Source organism: Symphalangus syndactylus, chromosome 24 (assembly GCF_028878055.3).
Source record: "Symphalangus syndactylus isolate Jambi chromosome 24, NHGRI_mSymSyn1-v2.1_pri, whole genome shotgun sequence".
In the NCBI taxonomy this organism is placed as follows: domain Eukaryota; kingdom Metazoa; phylum Chordata; class Mammalia; order Primates; family Hylobatidae; genus Symphalangus; species Symphalangus syndactylus.
Genome location: NC_072446.2, coordinates 19,895,408 through 19,903,089, shown reverse-complemented (window position 1 = coordinate 19,903,089; position 7,682 = coordinate 19,895,408).

The window sequence follows — 7,682 nt, the reverse complement described above, 5'->3', positions numbered from 1 at the left end:
GATAAGATGGCCATGTGAAGTGGAGGCAGAGACTGAAGTTCTGTTGCCACAAGCCAAGGAACCCCTGGAGCTACTAGAAGAGGTAAGGAAGGATCCTTCCCTAGAGCCTTCGGAGGAGGCATTACCTGCATGATAACTTGATTTGGGGCTTTTAGCCCCTAGAGCTGTGAGGCAATGTTTCCTGTGGTGTTTTTTGTTTTTTGTTTTTTGTTTTTTTTTGAGATGGAGTTTCACTCATTGCCCAGGCTGGAATACAATGGTGTGATCTCGGCTCACTGCCACCTCTGCCTCCTGGGTTCAGGCGATTCTCCTGCCTCAGCCTCCCGAGTAGCTGGGATTACAGGCGCCTGCTACCATGCCTGGCTAATTTTTGTATTTTTGGTAGAGATGAGGTTTCACCATGTTGGCCAGGCTGGTCTCAAACTCCCAACCTCAGGTGATCCACCCGCCTTAGTCTCCCAAAGTGCTGGGATTACAGGTGTGAGCCACCACGCCCGGCCGTTTCTGTGGTTTTAAGCCACCCAGTTTGTGGTACTTTGCAATAGTAGCCCTGGGAAATTAACACATCAATAAGAAGTGATCTGCCATGATGAAGGTATTATGGGAGTTCAGGCAAGAAGATGACTCACCCTGATGGGAAGATGAAAAAGACTTCAGAAAAAGTTTTCCAAAGGAAAATGGCTCTTGCACTGGTACTTGGATGATATACAAAAATTAAACAGGTGAAAAAGGAGAAAGGAGTGTCTTGAGCGAAGGTGCTTGTGGATATGGAAACGTGTTTGGTGACCTGCAGGGAGGGGGCTGTTTCTCCAGCAAGAATGGCTGTGGAGGTTCCCCAAGGCGTGACACAGGATGGGCAAGTGTAGCTGGAGTCATAAGGCACTTTACCCTTCACCCATGGAATTTACATTTTAACAGGAGGGCAATGGGGCTCTGTCATGAGGGCAATGGGGCTATTTCCACCCGGAGTCCTAGCAGGCAGTTCATGCTGGGCATTTTTAAACAAATTTAGAACTTTGGGGTCTAAGAATTTTGACACCCTATCATAGAGCCGAGTTTCTCAGTCTTGGCAGTATTGACATTTGAGGTAAGGTAATCATCTGTTGTTGAGGGCAGTTCTGGGCATTATGGGGTGTTTAGCAGCATCACTGGCTTCTACCCACTAGATGCCAGTCACCCTCTCATCTCAGTGTGACAACCAAAAATGTCTCCAGACATTGGCAAATGTACCCTGGCAGTCACAGTTACCTCCAGTTGAGAACCTCCATACTAGACATGAAAGAAATTAGACTCATTCTGCAGTCAACAGCTACTGCAAGCCCATTGGGCACCAGGCACTGTTTTAGGCACTAAGAATAATAAGTGAGCATGAAAGACAAGGCCCTGCCTTCAAAGGACTCAGATTTTCCAGCAGGAATGGCTTCATGTCACATTTCCACAGTCTGTGGCTGAACCAACTGGGTCCCAGATGGCTGTCCAAGCTCTGTGGGAGAGAACAGCCAGAAGACAGAGAAGGTTTCTGCAATCATGACACCTATATTGCTGTTGGAGATTGTAGTATTGACTGCTAGGGGCTTCCATATATTTATTTTCACCTCTTCCTTAGTAGCAAACCTTCATTTTGAGTTGGGCACATAACCCTTTGGCATGAAAGTCTGCATTTCCTTGCCTCTCTTGCATTTCTTTGGAGCATATGCATTATGACTAAATCTAGCTAAAGAGACATAAGAGACAGTGCTATGAGGACTTCAGAGAAGGCTCCTTAAAGCAGGTGGAGATAGTGACACTTTTACTCCTTTCTCTTTCTGCTGCCTGGAATGTGTATTTGATGCCTGGAGCTCTAGCTGCCACCCTGGAGAATTTGATGCATGGTGACAGAATAATGGCCCCCCAAAGATACGCATGTCCTGATTCTCAAAACCTGTGAGTACCTTACCTTAGATGGCAAAAGGAACATTACAGGTGTGATTAAGTTAAGGATCTTGAGAGGGACGATTATCCAGGTGGGCCCACTGTCATCAGAAAGGTTCTTAGATGAAGGAAGCAAGTGGGTCAAAGACTTTGGAAGCAGAGGTTGGAGTGATGCGCTTTGAAGATGGAGGGACAGGCCATGAGTCAAGGAATGTGGGCAGCCCATAGGAGCTGGAAAAGGCAAGGAACTGATTTTCTCCTAGAGCCCTGAAAAGGACCACAGTCTTCCTGAAAGACATCTTTTTCTTAGCACTGTAAGACTCATTTTGGATTGTGACCTTCGGAATAGTACAATACTAAATGTATGTCACGTTAAGCCACTAAATTAGTGATAATTTGCTACAACAGCAATGGGAAATGAGTGCAAAGTGATCTTGAGATGGGACTCTTGTGCTACGTTGGGGAAGTGGAAAGACAAGGACATATGTTCCCTGATGACACCATTGGGCGACCATGTTGACCTTAGATTTGTTACTTTTGGACTTCTTTGTGCATGAAAGAAATAAACTTCTATCTTATTTAAAACAGTCTTATATTTGTTTTAGTGTTGTGTGACACCAGTCTGTGTTTCCATAGCTTCTGAATTTGTCTATTTGACATCCATTAATTACAAGGCCAAACTAATGACAAAAGTTGTTTCCAATTTATTCTGTGATCCATATTTCATACTCTGTAGCTTACTTTCATACACCAGCCCAATATGTCCCCTACCCTAAATCAACCTGGGGCCAGGTACCAGACAAGTAGGAACAGCTTTAAGTCCCAGAGTCCACTAGAATTATTTAAACTGGACAGCTGTAAGCTGTTCACCTGTCCTGCCTCAGCTTTCCTGCAGAAAACCTGATGAAGGCTGTGCCGGGTGCCTTCCTCAGATAAAGTTGTGGTCAGGGATCTTTTCGTGTGGGTGACATTTAAGCTGAAACTTCAGTGATGGAGAGAAGCCATTAGGAATAAGGATGGGGCCAGTTCAAGTCTTTTTAGGCAGGAAGAATAGCTGGGCAAAGGTGTTGAGGTGGGTGGGAGCTTTGTAAATTAGAAGGCCAGGTGGTTGGAACATCAGGAGAGATGGAGAAAGATGAGGTCATATGGTGCCAGACCAAGTTAAGGAATTTGGCCTTTCTTCCAGGTGCTGTGAGAAGCCACTGGAGGGTTTTAAGCAGAAGACATTGGCACCAATGTGCATTTTAAAGAGATCACTCTAATATTGCTATCTTGAGCATGGGAAAAGCTGACCCACCATATGGCATGGTCCAATTCTGTCATGCCAACTTTCATTAGTCCCTCCTGGGGCCTTAAAAATTATATTATAGCTGACTCCTAATGTTCATGTGAGTTATGATCCAGGACACCAGAGCGAGGCTGCTTTTCTTTGTGCATGTGGTTTCTACATCAGTTACGGTCTTTCTGTGAGGCAGATAAATATAAGTACTTGAAAGTATTTTATGGATCAATGAAATATTAATGGACCTGGAGGTGCTTTAAGTTTATTTATAAAGCTGGGTCATCTATAGGTCAAATACCATTATAGCAAATGCAATTGTAATGAATATCTTTGATAAATTTGGTTTTTAAGGCTCAACCCATGTCCTGCTTATTTCAAAATTATGAGCTGTAGGCTTGCAATTTCTTACATGCAATTCTGAAATCCAAAAAAAAAAACCACCTGAAGACCAAAGTTGGCTATTTTAAATCTGTTTTATGATTCACTTGATGGCCAAAATTGAACTAAGGGATATTCCCACACAGCAAGATGAATAAAGACTATATACGTGTGTGTGTGTGTGTGTGTGTGTGTGTGTGTGTGTGTGTGTGTAGTGACATTTGAGGCTAGGTTGCACTGCAGAAATATTGGGCTTGATTACAGGGATCAGCCTCAGTTTCCTTTGAGATTATGATTTAATATATCTGAACCTATTAACCTAAAATCTAAGTAAAACTTGAATTTTGAAATATATTTGGCCTGAAAATTCCAGATGGGGGATTATAGACCTACACAACTGTATGTGATCATTTCTTCAGAATGTGCAATCAGGCATTTGAATCATAATTGATCATATTAGAAGGTAGGTGGAGCCATTTAAAAGACTGTAAATAAATTACAAAAATTCTAGTAAGTGTACATTTGTCTGTCCCATTAATTTTACAAAACATTTTGTTTGTGGGTGGGGATGGGGAATCCTGTAAACTCTGTGAGGCCAGGGGCGAGGACGATTTTATCACCATATCCCTAATACATAACAGAGCCTGAAGCACTAGCTACTCAATAAATATGTACAGAATGTAATTACTAACTCAGTTGAGGAACCTGGGAATCAGATGATGCGTGACCCATCCAAGTGCTGGGGTTGGTGGACTGGAACTCAGGTCTTCTGACACCTTTTTTTTCCTTATACTGTCACTGCTGTGCTAAAATGGAAAAAAAAATTGAAGGCCTGTCTGAGGTAATCAAAAACATTGGAACATAAAGGAGGAAGAGGAAGGCAAGTGGCCTTTGTTTCCATTGGACAAAGCTAACCAGTCTGTATGAATAGCCAAGGGCCTTGTTTCTAGATAAAAGAAAACTCTCTAATCAGTTCTAATCCAAGAGCATCGCTGGCAGTGAGAGATTGTAAAAGCGAAATATTCACTTTGAAAAATGAAACCTATTAAATTCAGGGCATTGTAATTTCCCATTGTGAGACTGTGGTACCAGCGATTAAATTCTATTGTGTGTCTACAGCCCTTGTTACCAACGATGTTTAGTATTATTAACTGAGATTCTAAGAATATCAGCTCTCCATAGCTGGAGTGCTGTTCTGTTCCTTATGTGAAACAATTTGCATATATCTCGGATTCGCCCTTGATATGCCTCTTTCCTTCCTTATTCTCTGTATGCCATTTAGAAGCCAGTCCTGTAGACTCCATCTCCACATATATTCTGTGTATGTTCATTTCTCTGCCCACATGGTTCACATCTGGGCAACTCTGGCAGCTTCTATTTTTTAAAAAATATAACTTCAACTTTTATTTTAGATTCATGTGCAGGGGTACATGTGCAGGTTTGTTGCATGGGTTTATTACATGGTTGTGGATATACACATCAGCTTTACCAGATAGTGCTAAGCTGACCTCCAAAGTAGTTCTACCAATTTACACTCCTGCCGGCAGTATATCAGAATTTTCCTGTGTTACATAAGAATTTTCCTCTGTTACATCCTTGCCTACTGATGGTATTTAGACTTTTAAAAATTACTGCTCGGCCAGGCGCGGTGGCTCACGCCTGTAATCCCAGCACTTTGGGAGGCTGAGGCGGGCGGATCACAAGCTCAGGAGATTGAGACCATCCTGGCTAACACGATGAAACCCTGTCTCTACTAAAAATACAAAAATACAAAAATTAGCCAGGCATGGTGGTGGGTGCCTGTAGTCCCAGCTACTCGGGAGGCAGAGCTTGCTGTGAGCAGAGATCACACCACTGCACTCTAGCCTGGGCAACAGAGCGAGACTCCATCTAAAAAAAAAAAAAAGTTATTGCTCATGTGTAGGATATAAAATGGTTTTTCATTTCAATTTTGCATTTCTCCAATTACAATAAAATTAAGCCACCTTTTAAAATCATTTCAACTTTTTTAGATTCGGGGGTACATGTACAGGTTTTTTACATGGGTATATTGAATGATGCTGAGGTTTGGGGTACCATTGATTCCATCACCCAGGTACTGAGCATAGTGCCTGATATTTAGTTTTTCAGTTCTTGCCCCCATCTCTCCCTCACACCTCTAGTAGTACCCGGTGTCTATGGTTGCCATCGTCATGTTCATAAGTACCCAGGGTTTAGTTCCCACTTATAAGTAAGAGCATGCAATATTTGTTTTTCTGTCCCTGCATTAATTCATGTAAGATAATGGCCTCCAGCTGCACCCATGTTGCTGCAAAAATATGACTTTGTTCTTTTTTATGGCTGCATAGTATTCCATGGTATATATGTACCACCTTTTCTTTATTCAATCCACCATTGATGGGCACCTGGGTTCATTCTGTGTCTTTGTTTTTGTGAATAGTGCTGTGATAAACATCTGACTTTTGGGTAGAATGATTTACATTTTTAAAAATGTATAGACTCTAGCAGCTTCTGAACTGATCTATTTTCTATCTGTCCTCTATATGGTGGGCAAACTGCTTTCTTAAAAGATGGAAATTGTCCTAAGTTGTGTTCCCCAGAAGCAGATCTTGAAAGAAGGATCTGTGTGGAAGTAATTTATTAGGAAGCATCTACTGAAAATACCAGAAGGGAAGTGAGGAAATAAAGCCAGGAGAAGAAGGAGGCCAAGCGAGTATACAATATCTACAGGTTCTAGGGAAGGTAACTTGGGTTCTTGCCCTCTATCCCACGGGGGAACTTCTGAGTGTAAGCCATGCATCAAATTGTCCCAATTAGGAGCAAGGGATATTTATATTTCTTGCACCTGCCAGTCATTTGTAAAGGCTACAGCCAGAGGTCATCAATTCCCAGATAACCCAGGCACTGAGTGAGCAAGAAGAAGACTATTCTCATAATAGCCCCAGGAAATAAGCACAATGATCACTTTCATTCCTTTCATTCTACTGACAAGGAAATCATATTTTTGCAGCAACAGAGATGCAGGAGTGGTAGAGACAGAATGTGACCCCCGGATGTTTGTTTTAGAATCTGTCTTCTTAACCATGGCTTCAGATTATGCTATAGTTATCTCACAATCACTAAGGGTGGGCAGCCACAGAAGTGCAGAGAACATATACAAAATGACTGGCTTATGCTCTTCTAAAGTGTTGGGTTATGAAAGTCAAGGAAAGACCAAGGCAGTGTTCCAGATTGAAGAGGATAGAAGCAACAGTTGGTTTTGAACTTGCTCCTTTGACTACAAAGGACATTACTAGGACAATTAGAGAAACATGAGTGGGATAATAGGAATATATCCTGTGATTCATGTTAGTTTCCTGATCTTGATGATTGCTTGTGTAAAAGAATGTCCTTGTTTATAGAAAATACACACTAAGCTGTTTGGGCATCAGGTTAGCAACTTATTCTTATAGTGTGGGGGGGATAAAGTTTATTTTTCTATACCTGAAACTTTTCTGCAATTTTAAGATAACTTCAGAATTTAAAAAAATATTTAAAAATCCTCAAGCAACACTTATGTAAATATAATTATCTTAATTATAACTCTTAGCTTTGAGTTTCAAAATAGAAATGTAGTAAGGATAGTTTTATAAGCCAGGTTTCTACAAGAAAGTACTATTATTCTGAGTATTCTCCAAACTGGGTTTTTATATCCCACAATCAAAGCTTGGTGGGCAGACCACAGAAGGAAACTTAGAGTGGCAAAGATGAGGTAATGTGTTAAAATAAATTTCTGATCACATAGAAAGGGAAAAGTTTTTGGAGGCCAGAAGGAGGAGCCCAGAAATGTGGTAAGGAGAGAGGAGGCAGGAATCCTCAGAGGAGGATCCTAGTGATTCTAGGTTTCAGGTCATCTTGAATTTAACTCTGGAACACAACTTTTCAGTTTGAAGACTGAGGAGAATGAGGCCTCATAGAGAAGCATCCTGTTAGACACAAGGACACCTCTTACATAGTTTCAAATAAGAGAGTAACGGCCAGGTGCGGTGGCTCACGCCTGTGATCCTAGTACTTTGGGAGGCCGAGGTGGGTGGATCATGAGGTCAGGAGATTGAGACCATCCTGGCTAACA